This window comes from Pan paniscus, chromosome 1 (genome assembly GCF_029289425.2).
Source record: "Pan paniscus chromosome 1, NHGRI_mPanPan1-v2.0_pri, whole genome shotgun sequence".
In the NCBI taxonomy this organism is placed as follows: Eukaryota; Metazoa; Chordata; class Mammalia; order Primates; family Hominidae; genus Pan; species Pan paniscus.
The window spans coordinates 19,112,607-19,134,763 of record NC_073249.2 but is presented as its reverse complement, the minus strand read 5'-3'; the positions used below and the strand labels follow the sequence as shown (position 1 = coordinate 19,134,763).

The 22,157-nt window shown below is 47.6% G+C and overlaps 1 protein-coding gene across 2 annotated transcripts in view; it reads left to right on the top strand.

Moving 5' to 3' along the window:
• Positions 1-22,157, top strand: part of GALNT2 (polypeptide N-acetylgalactosaminyltransferase 2) — a 215,361-nt gene that overhangs the window by 6,867 nt on the left and 186,337 nt on the right. Inside the window, exon 1 of one of the 2 annotated variants that reach the window (XM_057300480.2) lies at positions 7,058-7,076. The exons of the other annotated variant lie outside the window; for it this stretch is intronic. The gene's annotated coding sequence lies outside the window, so the exon portion shown is untranslated. Of the gene's footprint in view, positions 1-7,057; positions 7,077-22,157 lie in introns of those variants that run through there. 2 annotated transcript variants of the gene reach the window in all.

Sequence of the window (22,157 nt, the reverse complement as noted above, 5' to 3'; positions counted from 1 at the left end):
GGGACAAGGGTACTTTCGGGACCGTGGTTGCTCTGGTTCAGTTTCTTAACTCTGGCACCATTGACATTTTTGGCTGGCCTTTTTTTTTTTTTTAAGACAGTTGTGCTCTGCCACCCAGGTTAGAGCTCAGTGGTACAACCAGAGCTAACTGTAGCCTCAAACTCCTGGGCTCAGGTGATCTTTCACCTCACCCTACCGAGTAGCTAAGACTATAGGCATGTGTCACCACACCAGGCTAATTTTTAAATTTTTTGTAGGGACAGGGTTTCACTATGTTGCCCAGGCTGGGCTCAAGCGGTCCTCCTGCCTTGGCCTCCCAAAGCATTGGGATTCCAGGTGTGAGCGACTGCACTGGGCTGGATCATTCTTTGTTGTGCAAGGCTGTCCCCTGCATTGTATGATGTGTAGCAGCTTCCCCCGCCTCTCCCCACTAGATGCCAGTAGTTCTCCCACCCCTGATCTGCCAAGTTGTAACAACCAAAAATGTGCAGACATTGCCAAGTGTCCTGGTGAGGGTGGGAGGTGGGCAGAATTGCCCTTGGTAGAGAACCACTGCCTTAGTCCGTTAATTTTGATTTCATTCCTTCTGTCTGAGCCTTTATGGTTAGACCTTCTTGGAATGAGACTGCCTTTCTGTGTGGTCTGGGGTGAACCACTGTGGGGAGGGCTAATATATTAATATGTTTTAATTTTCAAAATTTAATAAACACTTTCGTGGCACTCACTGTGCATAGAAATAAAAGGGCTGCATTTCATCTCAGCCCTTTTATTTCTTCTAGTGTACTGATGAAACTGAAGCACAGAAAGGTTAAGTGACTTTCCCAAGGTCACAGAGCTCACAGGTGGCAGACCCAGGGTTGTCTGGTGGAAGAGATCTCCTCAGGGCCTCTGGAGGCAGTGGGGTTTTTCTGCAACTCCTGGCCAAGGGTTTCTGCCAGCCAGCAGTGAACCTGGCTTGCTCCTGCTCCCTGGGCCTCCCATGCCCCTTCCTTGCATTGGCAGTGCCCTCATACTGCGGCCTCATTTGGAAAGTTCCTGGAAGGCATCTTGGAGCAGATGCACACTCGATAATGCTTTGATAGTAGTGCTGGTCTGTTTTGCTTTTTTTTTTTTTTTTTTTTGACAAAGTCTCACTCTGTCGCCCAGGCTGGAGTGCAGTGGCACAATCTCGGCTCACTGCAACCTCCGCCTCCCGGGTTCAAGCGATTCTTGTGCCTCAGCCTCCTGAGTGGCTAGGATTACAGGCACCTACCACCATGCCCAGCTAATTTTTGTATTTTTAATAGAGACAGGGTTTCACCATGTTGGCCAGGCTGGTCTCAAACTCCTGACCTCAGGTGATCCACCCACCTCGGCCTCCCAAAGTGCTGGGATTACAGGCGTGAGCCACCGTGCCCGGCTGCTCTTTTCTTCATTTTTACCTTTTGCTCCATGGAATTTGTGTTCCTACCCTCCAGGCCTCTGCCTGTCCTGAAGGCTGCAATCCTCAGCTGCCCCTCCAGAAGGAGCAGAGATGAAAACTGGCTCTGGTTCTTTTCATTTATTCTTTCAATGAGTATCTCTTGAGACCCTCCTATGTGCCAGGCAGTGCTTGAGTGTTTGGGAGTACACCAGTTGTTGTAGCAGACACGAAATCCTTGTGGTCTTGGAGCTTTCATTCTAGTGGGGGGCTGCGGGGAGCCAGACAGTAGACATGAAGTCAGTTATGTCGTGTGCAGAAAGGTGCTGTGTGCTGTGGAAAAAATAGAGCAGTGTATGGGGATTAGGGATCAGGGCGGAAGGATAGTTGCAGTATTAAAGTGGTGATCACGTAGGCTCATGGGGAAGGCAGGATTGGAGCTGAGACTAAGAGGGAGCCATTGTGGTTCCCTCTGCTTCAGAGGTAGCCCCTGGTTTCATCTTTGTCCAGCCTCTTTTTCGGTGATCTCTCTACTCCTTGGTTTCTTTTGCTAAACAAATGAGCCAGTTTTCTTTCCCGAAGGATGTTGCCTTTGGTTGGCTAGTGGTGGAGTTTCCCTCCATGCTGTGGACATCTTGGTCACCTGTTCTTGTTCTGGTCTCCTCGATGAGGCATGAATGCATCCTGGTTAAAAGGTTGTGTGTACTCTCATGATCGCTTCCCTTACTATAGACCTGCAGCTGCTCGAGGCAGTTTAATTTAGACTGCTCCAGCGGTTTAATTTGCTGATCAGCTTCGTAGGATATGCTTGTGGAACGATCTCATTTCTTGATTCCTGAGCTGACTTCTGTGAAGCACCAAGCATCGGGTAAGTCATTCATTGTTAGGTGCACCATTGAAGAACAGTACACATTCTTAAAGTGCTTTCTGCACATATTGCTGTTTAACGAGAAATCCCCCTGGGTCCCTGTGCACCTTTTCCAGCACAGGATTTCCGCTGTGATGTGATCTTTGGGAGTTGCTGCGGGTGGGAATGGGGGTTGTTGATTCATATTTGCAGGAAACCAGAGATCAGATGCCTGCCTGATACCCAGGCTTTGGAGAGGGGGGTTATTCTTGGCAATGTGGGTAACACTGAGCTTCTGTGATCGATAGTATTGTACTTGGGGACAGTAAAATGGAGATGTGACTTCATGGCCAATCTCAGGGAGGCGGAACTGTGGGAAGTTGTGGCTGGTCCTGGTTCTCAAGGTGAGGGCATGCAGGTGCTTTTCATAGAGGCCATTCTCATTTATGAAGGGTCATTAGATATTTTATCGGATTGGTAGGTACCAATCCCATAAAACCATTGGGATGGTTAGGCACCGTGCGTCCAGTGTACTTCTGGATAAAACAACTGGAGCATTTACATGGCGGGAAAAAGAACAGGTAATTTGAGAGGCCATCACATTCAAGAGTGGCCATCAAGGTTTCTTCCTCTCTGCGTCAGAGACCAGCCCAGGGAGTGAACTCTTTTCTTTCTGACAGGCTGCTGCCCTAGAAAAATGACGCACTTCAAGTGAAGGGTCTTTCTTAGCTAAATTGCCCTGTGAGAGCTTGAGGAGCCGGTGCAAATTAAAGGCCTGTGTTTTGGAGATGCCCATGAATTAAGTACTCTGTTATCAGTATTTGGGTAAGTGTAGATGACTGTTGGGTAGGGGCATTTGTATGGCTGTCCTGGATGATGAGAGGGTTGGCCCAGTGTGGGATGCCTCCCAGTCTCATTGTTTCCTCCTTGCTGCCTCTGGGGCTTTCCCCTTGACCTAGATGTTGAGCTTTTGCTCTGTGACCTTCAAAAGGCCTGCCCTGCCGCACTCTCCTTCCCCTCCTGCTCTTGTCCTGCCCCATCCCCTATGCCAGGGAGCTCACTTAGTTGTCTTCCTGTCTCACTTTTGATCATCACTAATTTCCCCTGTGTCTGGAATACAACTTTTTCATCAATTCCGAGAGGCCATTATTTGTCAAACATGCCATTATTTTGTGGACCACTAGGAAAGAAAAAACACTGTCCATTGACCTGTGACACAACGGGTTCTTATCAGTTGGCGTTCTTATTTTCTGCTTATTGAAAGAGCTCTTTCAGACCGAGACATCGATTTTTCCATATATCACTCTCGGGCATAGATAGATACAAAGGAAAATACAAGTGAAATACATTGAGCAAAGTGTTCTAAAACTTTTTCAGAGTCCAAGCACTCTGAGTCACTTTTTGACTCAGATGTTAGTGCCTATTTTCTTCAAACAGAGTCATCCACTGTGCCACCAAGAGCGCTGGTGATGTAGCATTTCCTAAGGAAAAAAATCCATAAAAATACTAAGAGCCATTGGTTCTGGACTTTGAAGACGGCTTGGCAATGAAGTCGAGGTAGCCAGCCTTTGACTCTTCTGGGAATTTTGCCTAACTCCTCAATTCACCATCCATTCCTATCCCACCATGATTTGGTTTTTAGGGATTAAGAGTGCTTGCTTCATTGTCGTTTCTTGGATTTTCTTCTAAGCCATTGACGTATATGTCCTGCAGATGTGGATGATTGAGCATGGGCTGGTAATAATGCATCATGGGCCTTGCCTAGCCCATAGCACTGCCGACGTCATTGATTGTGAGCTGCATTCCAGTTGGGGGTGGTGGAGGAAAGGGCATCTTAGAATTGACCAATTACAGCCTTTCTTTTTCTCGTGTGTCACATTGCAGTTGGGCCTTCATATCTGCGGGTTGCACATCTGTAATTAAGGCAATTCCTACTTTATTAGTGGTTATATTATTCAAAAATCCTTATTTTTTGAAAAACAATACAAACTGTGGATACAATGTATCGTATTTGGGGGGGAATCATGGAAGAAGCCAGATGTGCTGTTGAAGTTGACCAGTGGGTTCATGGAGTTCGTTCTACTGTTTTATTTTTGTGTACTTTTGAAAAGTTCATTTAAAAAATTTAAAAAGATATTTACTCATGTATGCAGCATAAATTAAAGAAGCAGCTGAAAACTAGTATTTTTGTAAAAAGCAACTCAAAGAGTTTGTGATCGTATTAGTCCAGAGGTGCTTCTGCCTGACAGCTCTTCTGTAGTTTGGGATATTCCACAGTGATTCTTTTCATAGGGAGCATCAGAGATCACGTTAGATCCTGACTTAGTACCTGTATCACCAGGGAAGCGTTCTTACATTGGTTGCTGTTTCTTCTGTGAGGAGTATCTACATTCTTTGGAAATTGCTAATCCTGGTGCAGTTTCTGGTGGTAGAGGATGAGCTCAGGGGGTCTGTGAGGTCATTTCTGCCTAAGCAGACTGCCCGGTGGACCAAAGACCCTGCTACCCACCAGAGTTCACTGTAGATGTTTTATTTTATTTTATTTATTTATTTTTAGAGTCAGGGTCTCACCCTGTCGCCCAGGCTGGAGTATAGTGGCATGATCATGATCATAGCTCACTGCAGCCTCAAACTCCTGGGCTCAGGCGATTCTCCACTTCAGCCTCCCAAGTGGCTGGGACAACAGGCATGAGCCGCTGCGTCCAGCCAGATGTTTTATTATCTTGACTACACCCTTCTCATTTGCCAGGCACCTCTTTATGTTCAGTCTTTCTGCCAGATTTTTCACTCATGCTAGGCAGCTTTGCTTGTGGTTATAAGCTATCCATCAGGTGCTGTGGATGACTTGGGAAGCTGAGTGGGAGACCGTTAATAAATATGTGTTAGTCCTTTTGGTTCTCCCAACAAGATATTGATGCTAAAGGCTATTTTACGTGGTATTTGTCAATAAGAGATTTTGGCAAATTATGATACTGCGTATCTTCTGTAAGGTATAATTCCTGGTACTTCAAATTTATGTCAGCTTTGTCTCTGAGATGTCTGAAATGCTTTAGAGCCATTGCTCATTTGTCTTGCTTTTCAGCATGCCTGGGAGAATGAACAGCTGGGGAGAAAGAACAGCTTTTCTTCCCACATTCACACACAGTTTCTGATGGACCCACAGGTTATTAGCCTGCCCCACGGGTCATGCAGTAGCCAAGTTGGGACTAGAATTTCAATGTTCCTCCACCTGCCTAAAGTACGGCTCTGGAGAAAGTCAGCCCTGGCTGTCCTGGTCTTAGTAAAGCTATAGTTCCTGAAACATCAAGTTACAAATAGCAGGTTTCCCTCTTGCTGACGCAGAGCTGCAGCTTCAGGCTTGGAAGGTGCTGATTACTGGGGCTGGTGATCTACTAACCCTTTATTGAAACTGCTGATGTGGATGATCGAGAAGCAGAGAGCCGGGAGGAGAATGTAATTCAAGTCTGGGTTCTTGGATGGTCTAAGCTCCAGGCCTGAGGCTGGCCGTCATGAAAGGAACGTAACTGTGGCTGTCCAGGCCTCATAATTGGGCTCATGGGGGCAGACGGGCTCATGAGGAATGTCCCTACGCAGAGGGTTGCTGAGGCTCAGCCTCCATCTGCACTTCAGTAACTTAGGAGCTCACACATTCTTATGGGTCAAGAAGTAATCTGGGTCACTAAGCATTTGCCTAGGAAGATGTGAATTTGGCGTCCTTTGTTTTAGAAAGAAAAGGGATAGAGGTAAAGTTTCCCCTCTTCCTGGTAATAAATGTGACTTGGCATATGTCATAATTGCAGTAGTGTTTGTACTTAAGACATAGGTTTTAGTTTAGAGGATTTTTCTCCCTAACTGGCAGTGGAGAGTGTGTGGAGTCATTTTCGTTGTACTGGCCCCGGAAGGGTATTTTTGGTGATCTAATTTTTTTTATTCCAGTGTTGCAAAGCGCCGACATCATTATCAAATGTGCCATAGTTGTTTGGAAGCGAAGCTCTCATCAGCTATGTAAGTTTTTATTTTAGGTTACTGTGTGTTCAGAGTCGGAGCTTGCTGCAGAAATTCGAGTCCTGTTGACCCAGGGAGCAGGCCTTGACATCAGGCCCCGTGCATGAAGCAGTGTGATGTCCCAAGCAGTGGTGCTCTGACCACTTGCCATTTAGGTCCTGGTGCCAGCGGGAAGGTCTAGCATCAGCAGGTTGCCAGGGTGACTCTGTAAATCCATACTGGGGGCTTTGGAAACAGTTTTGCCTGTTTCTGGCCCTAGCCTCGTTTGACAGCAGAAGCCCAGGAGGCTTGTGCATGGGAGCTCTTGGTGGACAGCTAGCTCTGGGTGTCTTTCTGGGGCTGCTGTGACGTGGCAGAGAGGATGCATAGCACAGGGGCCACTGGCCTGGGCTCCGGAGCAGACTCTGGGTGTGCATTCTGGCTTATCCAGTTAGCTCTGTGGCCTCAGGCAAGTCACTTAACCCTTCAGTGCCTCAGTTTCCCCATTCACCTATCATCAGGTTGTTCAATGATGAATACATTAGTTTATGTAAAATGCTCAGAATGGTGCCTGGTACATACATAGTAAGTGCTTAAAAGTGTTAACTGCTGTTGCTAATGTTAACTGTCACTTTGAAGGCGGGGAGGTGTTGACACGGGTTCTTGGGGAAGCTGCACCAGTGTGCTCTCACATCACATGTGACACGTCGCAGGCATTCACGAGCCCAGAGGCTCCTGTTCCCCAGCCAGAGCCAGCCTCCTCTGCCAGGTTTGAAGTGAACCAACCTACTTTCCTCGAAAGCGCCTCCAGCCTCCGCAGACCATGCCTGAAACTGTCATTCCTAGGTAGGTGGGTTGTTTTGGAAGGAGTGTGAGGATGAAGGGGCTCCTGCAGCCCTTTGCTTCTTCCTGGGGTGGGGAATCTGAGCCCCAGACAGCATGAGGAAGCTGGTCAGGGTCCCCCCCCAGCTGGTGTGAGGACCGAGTGGCCCCTGGGGTTCTGCAGGCAGCTTCAGGCCAGAACCCTTTCCCCATCCAGTGTTCAGTGGCCAGGAGATTATTTCCCAATTCCACCCTTAATCTTTTTCAGCTTGTCTTTGAAAAATTATACTGAGATATGGTTTTAAGTGCGTGCTGTTTAATTTTTTAATACTCTTATTGGCAATTGGATTTTTCAACATCTTGAGCTGTTACTATCTGAATATAGCGTGTTATTTGAAAACTTTTCTGCAAGGTTTTAATTAGTAAATGTTCTTTCATTAGTTCAGTTTCTGGCTTGCTTTTGAAACTGCAGATGAGTGATAAGTGGAAAACAAATTAATAATTGTGGCAATGCAACAAAGCCCCCCTGTGAGGGCTGAGGACTAGTTCTGTCAATTAGCAAAGTGTTCACGTGGCTTTGCTGATGGCTGTAATTAAGACAACTCACAACTGGATTGCAGATCAATAGATACACTCTGTGATGATTTTAAGGAGGAATAACCTGTGTGAAAACCCGCATGTTTGGTCATGCTAACCATGACGAGGAAGGATGGCACAGTGGTTGGGAGCCTGGCCTGTCATGTTAGACCTGGTTCAGATCCTGCTGTTACTACGGAGTAGCTGTGGGACATTGGCTTGCGTTTCCTTGTCTGGAAAAGGGAGTTAGTGAGTTGATGAAGATGATGCTGACGAGCTTAGTGAGGACGTTTATTTGTGCTTGCTCTCCCTTCCTGCAGGTACTTCTGGGGCTGGTCTGGCTTGACTTCTCTGACCCAGGAGGGGTCTTGCTTGGAGCAGACCTGCAGGTCAGTGGTGACATCAGGTGTGACTTTTTGGACTAGGAGTGTCAGTCGGGGTGCAGAGGCGCCTGGTGAGGCAGGCTTTTCCATCCTCCTTCTCTGGTCTGTGTCCCTCCTTTGGGCAATGTGGAGTTGCCTCTGGTCTGGGAAGGTCTCTGTTTCTTTGTGTAAGGTGAAGCTGTGGTGCTGAATGAAGCAGGTGTCACATTTGGGTTACATTTTTAAGGTTCTCTAATCGGTCAAAGTGCTGTGTAAGTTCCCAGGGGCACCGTAGAACAAAGCAGGCTTAATGGATTAATGGACATGATTGAGTGAGCTGATGGGTTGGTGATTTCATGGGTGTCTGGCTTTAAGCCCTGCCTTGCCTTTGCAGTTCCACAGCCATTCAGGCTGGTCATCTCTTCCTAGGGCCTCTGGAGCTGGCCCACCTTGGAGAGATCTCCAGTGTGCCATTCCTCCTGCAGCAGACTCTCCTTATCCCTACTTCCTCAGTGCTGAGCCAGAGGAGAGTACCTTTTATCACTTCTGTATCATTTATTTATTTCAGGAAGGGAGTGTAGTGGCTGCCAGGAGAAGGAGGCACACATATAAATTGTGGACAAAGCCTAGAAACCTAGGCATTGCCCCTGCTCATAGGAAGTCATATGCATGGAACATACACACTGGAGTGCTAGTTAGACAGCTGGGATGATAGAGCAGGGGATCCAGGCTGATACATCAGGGGAACTTGCAGAGGGAATAGGGGATCCAGGATGATAGAGCAGGATAAGGACAGCTGTGGATGGAGCAGGACAACTGGATAATGGAGCATGGAGCCAGGATGATGGAACAAGCAGCTAGGATGATGGACAGGGAGCTGGGATGATGGAGCAGGAAGCTGGGATGATGGAGCAGAGCAGCTGGGATGATGGAGCAGGGCAGCTGGGATGAAAGAGCAGGGAGCTGGAATGATAGAGCATGGCAGTTGGGATGATGGAGGAGGGAAGCTGGGATGATGAAGCAGGGAAGCCGGGATGATGGAGCAGGGAACCCGGGATGATGGAGCAGGGAGCCAGGATGATGGAGCGGGGAGCCTAGATGATGGAGCTGGCAGCTGGGATGACAGAGTGGGGAGTGGGATGATGGAGCAGGGAGCCAGGATGATGGAGCAGGGGGGCCAGGATGATGGAGCAGGGAGCTGGGATGATGGAGCAGGCAGCCAGGATGATGGAGTGGGGAGCCCAGATGATGGAGCAGGCTGCCAGGATGATGGAGCGGGGAGCGAGGATGATGGAGCAGGGGAGCCTGGATGAGGGAGCAGGCAGCTGGGATGATGGAGCAGGGAGCGGGATGATGGAGCGGGGAGCCAAGATGATGGAGCAGGGAGCTGGGATGATGGAGCTGGGGGGCCCAATGATGGAACAAGAAGCCAGACTGATAGAACAGAGGAGATGATCTGAGAAACAACTTTGAAAGGTCACCTGCAGCCCCCTGATGCTTGCATTATGTTAAAATGTTTGAAGATTTAGAATCCTCATTTTAAGGCATTGATCTTTCCTTCAGAAAGCTGTCCTTGCTGTTAAAAGGTGTCCAGAGAGTAAGGGGATGGTCAGCACTGAGCATTTAGTTTCTTCAGAGGAATGACAGTGGGGGTTACTCTGTTTTTACTTGGAGTATCTGGATTGCTCAGGACCAAGTAAAACTCTGTAAGAAAGGGTTGGAAATCCTGGTGGGCCTCTGTTAGCCCTTCCAATGGGAGGGGGCCGGAGGGGGCCCACTGTCTGTGTCCTTGGACCTGCATGCAAGCTGAAGGAAATGGTGCCTGCTGCACATGGAGGAGCTGGAGCCGTGGACAGGCCTGAGCTCATCTCCATCAGCACCCGGATGTTGGCGTACATGCCTGTGAAGGTGAGGGTCTGCACTTCCAGCAGCCCTCCCCCTTTGTGTGTCTCTTTGGACACCCGAGATTTCCCTGATTTGCCTGGAGCCTCTGTGTAATTTTAAATTTGATCCCCTGAGTCCCACTGGACTGTGAGTGTCTTGAGGCCAGCACAGGCTTGGCCCCTCCCACAGCAGGGAGGCAGTGGGGAGCCAGGCTAACATGGGCCCAGGGATGTATATTCTGGAAGGAGGGCAGGCTGGGGGACGGTCACGCCAATATCAGAGTGTGAAGTGGGGCTCCATGAGAGGTGAGTCCTCATCAGGAAGGGCCGAGGAGGGGACCTGTGGGCGAGGCCTGTTGACCAGAATGATCCAGTGTGGCAGAAGGCTGTCTGGGCTTGGAGAAGATCCTGTGCAGAGATCCTGGGGCCAGAATGAACTTGGCATGTCTGGGCAACCAAAGGAGGAGGGCAAGCTGGTGAATGGGACGTGAGGTCAGAGAGGCAGCCGGGGGATGGTGAGCATTTAGGATCTGATTTTGTCTGCCCTGGCACTTCCTGTGTCTGGCTCAGCACCGAGACGTTGCTAGATGAGGGAGATGAGGCTGAGACTGGTGGGCTCGGGGGAGAATGGCTGAGAGCCGGGGTTGTGGAGGGTCTGCCACATGGGGAACATGCCTCACAGGTTCAAGGCATCCCTGGCCCCTGGCTCCCTCCTACTCTCCTTCAGCTGTTCGCCTGCTGGGTGACTCAGCTATGGGCTACCAAGTCATTTTGCCCTTTTCTGCTGGGATCTGCATGCTGAGTCTCTGACTGGTAACACGCTGTGGTTTGGCAGCATGCTTGGGAGTTGACATCATTTCTGGGTGCAAGTCTGGCTTTTTCTCCCTGGTGCAGGGTGAACATGGGATTAGGGGAGACAAGAATGTCTGCTTTTTCGTCCAGACATGCTGCCTTGCTCTTGCAGCTGAACAGACCCCAGCTGTATTTGTAAGTTAAGCCCTTAAATCCTTGTGCCCTAAAGGTGGAGGTGCCATTTCATCTCCGAGGAGTGGAGAAAGATTGTGCAGGGATGCTGAGGTACAGGAGAGAGCTGATGAGGAATAGAATGATCAGTTGTTTGTAAGCAATCTCCTCTCTTCTGGCTCTCTTTAGCAAAAGTTTTTATTATTAACTCTCCTTTCACCACTGTGGTTGGCAGACATACCTGACGGCAATAACTGAAGCATACCCTGACAGTGACCCTGTGGGGCATACACACCTGAATGTGTGTTTGGAGTTTTGAGCTAAGGAATCCGGGAGTGGCCAACCTGGAGATTCATTCCTTGTTTATGAGGAACGTTTGAGCCCCTATCCTGTCCCGTGGAACACTGGGCATACAGATGAGCGAGGCCCTTTGTTTTGGGTTAAATGAAGGTTGCCCTGTGGAGGCTGTTAGAGGATGCTAGGTGGAAACTCTGTTTATAAACCACAGTCTTCAAGCAGTTGCAGTTTTCCTGCCCAGTCCACTGCCACTGGGCCATCCCTGTGTACAGGTTTCCCACTCGTAAGCCCCTGTGTCTCATTTGCTGGCTCTGGGTCTCCTTCAGCTTCTTGGACCTGGTGCCGTCCCTGTAGAAGTTCATTAGGGGTCTGGCATGATCCAGTTCATCACTGGAAAATTGTTCTGAATGTAGGCGGTAATGTTTGTGATTGTCTAGGTTGAAGTCTGGGGCAGTCTACCTGTTTAGGCAAGATGCAGGATTAGGCATCTGAGGTTCTCTTATTCATTGCATTTTGGATCTTCTGGAGCTCCTCCTGGCTGGTTATTTTAATGCTCTATACCTTAGCCAACCACTTACAGAACTGTTTTGATAGGCCACTGACTTCTGGTGTAGACGTTGGGGGTGAAGGATGTTTGACAGATGGGACGGAGATGGATTTATGTTTGTGAAATGTTGGGGAAACCCGAGGCAATACCTGGAGCCCAGAAGAGTGGGCTCACCGTATGTCCACAGCTCTATCAGTGCCCCTAAGGTGATTGGAAACTGCTTGCTGACCTGCCTGGTTAAGGAAGGAACTCGGGTTCCACCAGAAACGTGCTGAGAGATTTCCGTCCACCTTCATGGAATTCACAGAACAAATGACAAGATTTTAATCCAGGTCTTGGTATTCCTAGGGTGCCAGAGGTGAAACTGAGAAAATTTTGCTCTCAATTATTTGGCGAGTTTGTAGGTAGAGAATAATATGAGCTCCTGGAGGGCTGGAATCTGGAGGCATTTCAGCAAGGGTTTAGAAAGGGTGGGTGATGGTGACTAGGGATACGGCACGTTGCTCAGCTCTGGGCTGAGAGGTGGTTAGTTCAGCCTGACAACCCAGCAGAGCACCTCCTGGTCATTCTGCCAGCCCTTTATCTGGTGAGGTAGGGCAAGGAGGGAGTTGGAGTGAGGAAAAATGCCTAAGTCAAGGGAATAGAGGGAGGGCAAGATGAGAGATGGCCCTTGTGCGAGAACTGTCTGCATTGCTCACTCTTTGGAGATTGATGCTTTCTCCATTTTACAGTTTTTAGGGGGATGTTCTTACTGGCAAAGGAGGAAAACAGCTGTAAAGTGAGCAGTTTTTTTTCCCCCCGTGGGTTAAGGGAATTTATTTTCCTTTTCATTCTTTGTTCCTCCTTGGCTCACCCCTGCTCAGGACATAACTTTTGCAGAAATGAGGATTTTGCTGCAGCCTGAATCTCCTGGGTTGGATCTCTTAGAGCAATTAATAACTTGTTATTCATGTGTTTGGGGCACAGCCCTTTGTACTCAGTGGTGCGTCTGTCATGCTGTTTGTGCTATTGGGGACCACTAAGAGTGCTCTAGAAAGTTGGTGTGGGCAGTGCTGAGCTTTGGAGTCATGGAGTGGCTCAGGTGTCAGCCCTGCCACTTACCTGTGTGCCCTTAGACAAGTACCTTTCTATGTCTCTGTTACTCCTCTATGAGATGGAGTTTATCACAGGGTTTACTGCATGAAGCTGTCACAAGGGTTCAACAAGATGTTGCCTGGTGAGCACTTAACCCACACCAGGCACGCAGGGAGAAAGAGCTCAGTAGAGTGTGTGTGGGAGGGGTCTTCTTCCATCCCAGGGAGGGAGGTATTTCACCTGGGAAGGTCCTGGCTGGGAGCTGTCTTCTACCCCTTCTTTATGCAGCGGGCTCTAAGCCAGCATCTGGCACCGCCCTTTCCAAACCAGTGCACACTCTCCCCATAGGGAAGGGGCCTGGCCTGCTGGGGCATGCTTAGTTTCTGTATTTTAAGAGCTCCCTCATCTAATGACCAGTACTAATTACCGAATTTCACAAATGAAATATGTGCAGGGTGGAGTATGCCTGTTGATTGCACTCGAATTACTGCATTAAAATTAAATTTCAAGGACTGCAGGAGCCTAAGATCCTTCTGCTGTCCTCCACTTCCCCCATCTTAATTGGTTTTCCTTGCCACCTGTCTTTCTTGCCTTTACTCCCCCATAACTGCCAGCCCGCACTGTTATCCAGCGGTTCTCAATCTGGCTGTACGTTAGGAACACCTGGGGAAAACTTTGAGCTATAGATGCCTATCACCCACCCTAGACTGATTCAGTCAGAACGTCTGGCTGTGGGGCCCAAGTGTGTTTTAGAAAAAGCTCCCCATGTGTGAATGACTCTCACGCAGTCAGGTCTGGGGACAGTTGGTTAGGAAGGCATCGCTGAGAGTCTCCATCTTTTGGGAGTAACTGCTGATGGTCATGGAGCCCTTGAATATCTGTTTGGACTTTTTGAGGGCTCTGAGCTTGAGCGTGGTCTTCTCTTTTGGAATACTTGGGTGTTTGCTTTAATATTCAGAGTTAAATATTGATGGGCATATAATGAAATGCCTACTGGATTACTGGACGATGCTTTTAGCTATGAGTACTTACTCTGGAAGCTCTGAGAATAATAAAAACAATGAACAGCAGATATTAAGTGACAGTTTAGAACAGAAGAAAAATACAAGTTTCTTACAGGCTCTTGGCTAAATGAATATGGGGGTGGACTGGGGTATTCAGTAGTTGAGCAATCCTGGATTCTATTTTTCCATATTTGTGTCTCCCCCCGCCCCCAATGTTTTTGCTTTATTTAACAATTTTTGGGGTAAAAAACACGTAACATAAAGTTTACTGTCTTAACCATTTTTAAGTGTACAGTTTTGTAGTGTTAAGTGTAGTCCTGTTGTTGTGAAACTTTGTCATCTTGCAGATGTGGAACTCTGTATCCATTAAACAGTAACTCCCATTCTCCCCAGCCCCTGGCACCCACCATTCTGCTTTCTGCCTCTGTGCACTTGACACCTCTAGGTGCTTCATGTAAGTGGAATCTTGTAATATTTGTCCTTTTCTGATTGGCTTGTTTTCACTAGCGTGATGTCTTCAAGATTCATCTCTGTTGTTCTGTGTGACAGGGTTTTTTTTTTTAATTCATTTTTATTGAGGTGAAATTCATGTAACATAAAATTAGCCATTGTAAAGTATACAGTTCAGTGACATTTAATACAGTTGTACAGCTACCACTTCTGTCTAGTTTTTGTTTTTTTTCTTTGAGACAGTCTTGCTCTGTCACCCAGGCTGGAGTGCAGTGGCGCTATCTCGGCTCAGTGCAAGCTCCGCCGCCCGGGTTCACCCCATTCTCCTGCCTCAGCCTCCCAGGTGGCTGAGACTATAGGGGCCTGCCACCGTGCCTGGCTAATTTTTCATAGTTTTAGTACAGACGGGGTTTCATTGTGTTGGTCAGGCTGGTCTTGATCTCCTGACCTCATGATCCACCTGCCTCAGCCTCCCAAAGTGCTGGGATTACAGGTGTGAGCCACCGTGCCCGGCCACTTCTGTCTAGTTTTAAAACATTTTCATCCAAATAGAAACCCTATGCCCATTAAGCAATCGTTCCCCATTTCCTCATCTCCCCAGTCCCTGGCAACCACTAGTGTACTTTCTGCCTCTGTAGATTTACCTATTCTAGATATTTCGTATAAATTGACTCAAGCAGTGTGTGTCCTTTAGTGTCTGAGTTCTTCCACTTGCCATAGTTTTTGAGGTTCATTCAGGTAGTGGCATGTATCAACTCTTCCCCCCCGACAGTTTTTATTATGGTAAAATACATATAACAAAACATCATTTTAACCATTTCTTTCTTTCTTTCTCTCTCTCTCTCTCTTTCTTTCTTTCTTTCTTTCTTTGAGATGGAGTCACTCTGTGGCCCAGGATGGAGTGCAATAGTGTGATCTCGCCTCACTGCAACCTCCGCCTCCCGGGTTCAAGCGATTCTTCTGCCTCAGCCTCCTGAGTAGCTGGGACTACAGGTGCACGCCACCATGCCCGGCTGTTTTTTTTTTTGTGTGTGTGTGTGTGTTTTTAGTGGAGATGGGGTTTCGCCATGTTGGCCAGGCTGGTCTTGACCTCAAGTGATCTGCCCACCTTGGCCTCCCAAAGTGCTGGGATTACAGGTGTGAGCCGCAGTGCCCATAACCATTTCTAAGTGAACAGTTCAGTGACATTGTGTTCACATTGTTACCACCATCCGTCCGTCTTTAGAACTCTTTTCATCTAGCAAAACTGATACTCTGTACCCAAAAAACAGTAACTCTCCATTCTCCCTCCCTGCAGCCACTGGCGGCCAGGGTTCTACCTTCTGTCTCTGTGAATTTGACTCTTCTAGGTAGCTCATGTAAGTGGAGTCATTCAGTATTTATCCTTTTGAATTGGCTTATTTCACTTGGCATAATACCCACAAGGTTTATCCATGTAGCATGTGACAGGATTTCCTTTCTTTTTAAAGCTGGGTAATAGTTCATTCTATGGACATACAACGTTGTGTTTATACATTACACTGCTAACACGTGCAACACATTTGCTATTCATGCTACTGTGAACACAGGTGTGCACATTTCCCTTCGAGACCCTGCTTTTCATTCTTTTGGGAGTACACCTGGTGGAACTGCTGGATCATATGGGAGTTCTGTTTTTTAATATACTGAGGAACCTCCATACTGCTTTCCACAGTGACTACACCAATTTTACATTCCCACCAACTGTACACAAGGGTTCCAGTTTCTCCACATCCTCACCAATACTTGTTATTTTCTGTTGTTTGATAGTAGCCATCCTAATGGATATGAAGTGGTATCTTGTGATTTTGATTATCATCTTTTTTTTGGATGAGGGAAAGTTTGACCCCATATGTGGGTGTCTGTCACCAAGATAGAATGAATGTAATTTCCAAGGAAAAATAATCCCAGGCAACCTCTTCTGGATTATGTTCCAACTGATTGGAAATGCTGGGAACTTTCTGTGGTTGAAGGACCTTGACATTTGTTGTCAAACTGCCTGTGAGTCACTTATCTTCTGTGGGAAAATAAACATAACCGTGTCTTCCAGTCTGAAGTGGGGTGGGTGGATGATATGAAGCATTGCACACAGCAGAGCCTGCTGCCCCTCCACAGCCTCTGCAAATGCCGTGTGAAGGTGGTGGACCTGCTACCAGAACTGGTGTCCTGCTGTCTCTGTAGTTAACTCTTAGGAGAAATAACGGTTGTGTGTGTGGAGGTGAAGAATGGGAAGGGAAGGAGGGGTGGGGAGGGCTGATGCTTCTGAGGTTCCCAAAGTTCCTGGACTCGAATTTTCTGTTGGCAAATAAGCTAGTCAGAACTTAGGAATGTGGTAAGTTGATCCAGGAAGAAGTTGAAGGTTTCTATCTGTGTTTTTCTGTGCGGTTGTGTATGTGTAACGCGTTTGCAGAAATAGTTGAAGCTTATTATTTTCTTCAAAAGATCTTATTTTCCAGTGTGTAAATCACAGGTAATTAAATATGAGTTAAAGTAAGAGAGAGACCCTTGGGCTATCTCAGACTTAGCTTTGAGAGAGAATGATCGTGGGTCTAAGGCGTCACTCTTGGTTTTATAGGTTTGGAAACTCAATGTTATTAGTTCCATCTAGGAGTTATCAATGGGGGATTGGGGTTTACATGCATCAGAATTGTAAGATACTGCTAAGAATGACAGTTCATTAATTGATGAGAACTGTGCCTCGCTGAGAAAGCCAGCACTCCTGGGGTGTGTGTACTCCGCAGACCTTTTCTTTTGTTTGTTTTTTGTTTCTTTTTTTTTTTTTTTTTTGAGACAGAATCTCTGTTGCCCAGACTGGAGTACAGTGGCACGATCTCAGCTCACTGCAGCCTCCACCTCCTGGGTTCAATCTATTCTCCTGCCTCAGCCTCCCAAGTAGCTGGGACTACAGGTGCATGTTACCACATACTAATTTTTTGTATTTTTTTTTTTTTTTTTAGTAGAGACAGGGTTTCACCGTGTTGGCCAGGATGGTCTTGATCTCCTGACCTTGTGATACGGCCGCCTTGGCCTCCCAAAGTGCTGGGATTACAGGCATGAGCCATTGTGCCCGGTCCTCAGCAAACCTTTTCTATCGGCCTATTTCTATCTATTTTTCTATCGGCCACCTTTTCTATTGGCCTATTTCTATCTGTCTGAGGAATCTTGATGCATCGGCCTTCTCGTTCTGGGGATCTTTCTGTGTATAGAATCAATACCCTCTCCTTAGGGTAGTGATGGAGATTCATTTTTCAAAAATCCCGACATGTAATTTATGAAATTATTGTTTCAGCTCCAGACTCTGTGCTCTGTTCTGCAGTGTTGGAGCTAGGACCGCACATCCCAGCTGCTTTGCCAGTGGCTTCCGGGCCACCTCCATCAGGAGGAGGCGGTAGAAGCACCAGCAAGATGGGGCTTTGGTCCTTCCTGTTGGCTTCCTGTTGCCCCAGCTGTAGCTGTTGAATTCAGTCTTCAGTTATCCCAGCACTGGCCAGCCAGGCTCATCATCCACACTCCCTGCAGATCCCACCACTCCTCCAAGGAAGTCTCTACCTCAGGGCCCTTTGGCTACGCTTCTAAGGTTAAGTCTAACAGGTTCCCTCAGGCCTAGGGGTGGTGGCTGCTTCCTGTCCTTGCTACTTCCCTGATATGTAGAATTTTCCTTTTTCTACCCAGTTACCTGGTTACTGACTTTCTACCAAGTTAACAATTTATATTAAAGCCCTTCTGTTCTAAAAGCTTATGTAGTTTCTGTGTTCTAGTTGGATCCTGACTAATACCTCTGACTTTCAACATTCTTTAGTAATCAGTCAGCAAAATGATTTCATGAGATAGACGTATTATATTTAATTGGATTACAGTTCACCTTATATTCCTTTAGTTTTTTTGTTTTTGTTTTTGTTTTTGTTTTTTGCACTGATCTTTCTGATTTTCGTTAGGCTCTTCTATGTAATTTGAGACATAACTCCTCTCATTAGCTACTTTCTAAATCATCAGACTGAGTTCTTTCCTGGAAAGATCACCACAGATGGCTAATGTCATTCATTCTGTTGGCTCTTTTGGCTTTATAGTAGAGGGTGACAATTCTTTTGTTTTTGGTTTTTTTTTTTTGAGCTGGGGTCTTGCATGACCTCACTGCAACCTCTGCCTCCCGGGTTCAAATGATTCTTCTGCCTCAGCCTCCTAAGTAGCTGGGATTACAGGCACGCGCCACCAAGCCTGGCTAGTTTTTGTATTTTTAGTAGAGATGGGGTTTCACCATGTTGGCCAGGCTGATCTCGAACTCCTGACCTCAGGTGATCCGCCTGCCTCGGCCTCCCAAAGTGCTGGGATTACAGGTGTGAGCCACCGCACCTGGCCAAGGGTGACATTTCTAAACCTTATCTCTAAATTCTGTGTCCATTATTCAGTATTCCTTTAACTTGTAGAGCATGGCTATTATGTGTTTAAGCAACATATATCTCTAAAAAGATTCGAGGCCGCTTATAAGAAAAAGTATATTATGTGTAAGCACAGATTCATTAAAATAAGAGTTTAAAAATCTGGGGTCAAATTTAGGGGGTAGAGGGGATGAGGGATAAAAAGGTGAAGGAAAAAAGAAGTGGATGGAGAATTAAAGAATGAAGGAGAATTTCTAACACTGAACACCCACCCCCATGGAGCCGGATCCTAGGTGTTTGCCATCTGTGTTTAGTTTAATGCTCAGCATAATCCTGCGTGGCAGATATGTTACCCCCATCTATAGGTCAAGAACCTGAAACCCAAAGAGCTGGCCGATTGTGCTCTAGTCCCCCTATACATTTCAGCTTACGTCTACTGACACTAAGCCAAGGGGAGCTCCTTCAGTTGAACGTGCAATTGTATCTTGGTAGCCAAAGCAAGAAAGGAAGCATGTTGGGTTGCATAGTTCTCATTTGATAATACAATGAAACATTTTCTTGAGAGAGATAAACATTTTCTTAGCCTTCAAGCTTGATAAGAATCTAGTGGATATTAACTTAAAGGTCACTGAACATGATAATAGTGTCCGTCGGGGGGAGAAATAACAGAAACCAAATGCAGAGATGCACACGTGGCCGTTTATTTAAATCAAACCTGAAGCAGAAGGAGGAACATTAGATCACAGTTGTGTAAAGGCAATTCTAGGAGAAAACGATGGACTGTAGCTAGCTTTCTGCAGCCCTGACCTGGCCAAGGGTAAAACTAGATCGGCTGCGGGCTGTGTTCCCTGGGCTTCCTGCTGCTTCACTCCTGGGAGGCAGCACAGAGTGGTTGTTACGGGGAAGGTTTTCTTAAGTGCTGTGAATCCACCCTGGGCCGTTTACTGGCCTTGCACATGTGGGCAAGGTACGGTCAAGCTCAGCATGATGACATTTTAGCCAATGACAGATCGAATACCCAATGGTGGTCTCGTAAGATTATATACTGTATTTTTACTGTACCTCTGTGTTTAGATACACAAATACTATTATGTTATAGTTGCATACAGTATTCAGTACAGTAACAAGCAGTCCAGGTTTGCAGCCTAGGTGTGTAGTAGGCTATACCACCTCGTTTTGTGTAAGTGCATGCTATCATGTTGCCACAATAATGAAATCACCTAAGGGCACATTTCTCAGAAGGTATCCCTGTCATTAAGCAACACATGACAGTACTTAATCTCTCTAAGCCTTAGCTTCATCCCTTCTTAAATGAGGGTAATAATACTGTTTCGTCCACCTGTGTGTGTGTTTGAGATAGGGTCTCGCTCTGTTGCCCAGGCTGGAATGCAGTGGCACAAACATCACTGCAACCTCGATCTCCTGGGCTCAAGCAATCCTCCTGCCTCAGCATCCTGAGTAGCTAAGAATACAGGTGTGTGCCACCATGCTGGCTAATTTTTTTTTTTTTTTTTTGGTAGAGATTGGGTTTTGCTATGTTGCTCAGGGTGGTGTCAAACTCCTGGCTTCAAGTGATCCTCCCACCTTGGCCTCTTAAAATGCTGGGATTACAGGCATGAGCCACCATGCCTGGCCTTATTTTTATATATTTAAGAACATATGCTTTCGGCCGGGCGTGGCAGCTCATGCCTGTAATCCCAGCACTTTGGGAGGTCGAGGCGGGTGGGAGGCGGGTGGATTACCTGAGGTCAGGAGTTTGAGACCAGCCTGGCCAACATAGTGAAACCCCCCTCTCTACTAAAAATACAAAAAAATTAGCCAGGCGTGGTAGCAGGCACCTGTAATCCCAGCTACTTGGGAGGCTGAGGCAGGAGAATCACTTGAACCCGGGAGGCGGAGGTTGCAGTGGGCTGAGACTGCATCACTGCACTCCAGCCTGGGCAACAAGAACAAAACTCCGTCTCAAACAAAAACAAAAACACCATATGCTTTCCCAGCACATCTGGACAGCTGATATTAAAAAAGGGTATATGTAGTAGAATTAAAACTATTACAAGAGAAACAGAGCCAGACAGTTTGGGGAAGGGAGAAAACAGAGAGGTTGTGGGGGCGCTTACCTTGAATCTTCTTAGGTCCCTTGTGTGTTATTTTGCCTAATCCTTCCCACACGTCTGCAAAGAGGATGATCTCCCCACGTAGAGACAGGAAGCGGATTCCGATACCTCGCCTTCCCTGTGTTAGATGTGCCGTAGCTCCTAATGAGGGTGAGGATTAATTGGAGATGATGCAGGTGGAGCTCTAAGCACGGGCCGTGATGATGTCGTAGTTCACGGTCACAGGACTGTCACTGCTGTTACAAACTGGCCCTTCTGCTCAGAGTCTGCTGGTCCTCATACGGTTCCTTTCTGTCTCTGGTTGTGTTTGTTAAGACAGAGTAGCTGCAATCAGGGAGAGTGTCGACCCTGACCCCAACAAGCAGGGAGAGCTAGTGCAGAATGTGGGCAGTGGCAGCAGACCCGCGGGGCTGTGACACTGTCCTTTCTGTGGCTTGGGTGGACTTCAGGGTGACCCATCTAGCAGAGTAAAAATAGTAACCCCACATGCTGACCATGTACCCCCTGCTTTGACGCACTTTTATGGGTGAATTCACCTATCCGTTATAGAAACTCCATGAGGCATTTTTATTATCCCCATTTTACAGATGAAGCTGTCAGGGAGAGAGGTTGAGTTGCCGGCAGTCTCACATGTAGAAGTGGTGAAGTGGGAATTCAGACCCACCCCTGCGGGCTCCTCAGCCAGGCCTGCTCTTAGCATCCCAGTGTGCTGATCTGTGACGAGCCTCAGTATTGGGATCCACTCTCCAGATGAGGTTTGAAGAGTTCTGAAGTGGAACGTCTTTCTGGGTTGGCTGGCTGTAGAGGGGTTGGTGACTCCAGTGTCCTGTGGTGGCAGACAGTCTCCAGCCATGGGCATGTACTTCTCACCTCCCTGCCTCGTGAATCTGGTCAGTCTGGTGTCAAACTTGAACCAGTAGACTGCTGTGGATGTGACACTGGGCGTGGTGCAGGCTCTGTCCTTGAGGGGCCTGGTAGCCCCACCTGGGTCCCCTGGGGCCCAGCTGCCATGCTAGAAGACGTCCAGGCTGCTCTGCTGGAGAAAGAAACCGTGTGGGGTTGCCTGGAGGGTGAGACATGTTGGAGGGGAGGGAGGGAGAGGCCAAGGCCTCAGACAGGTGAGAGAGCCCCAGCCGCGAGGCACCTGTGGTCTCACCGTGGGACATAAGAACTTGTTTAAGCCATGACGTTTTGGGAGGGCTTTTGTGCAGGAATGGCACCCGAAACTCCTGCTTCCCATGAACCCAGGGCTGTGGGCCTGGCTGCTGGGAGTGAGCCATCTGCTGGGCCAGGGATTTGCCCTGCTGCAGGGACTTTTCTAACCCAGCCAGGCCGGGCTTGCCTGGGGTCCCTTTTGATTTGGAGAGGACCCATACCTCAGCCTGCATTTTGGTGTCCTCTTGCTAGCACCTGCCAGCTGAGGTTGAGCCATGGTGGACAA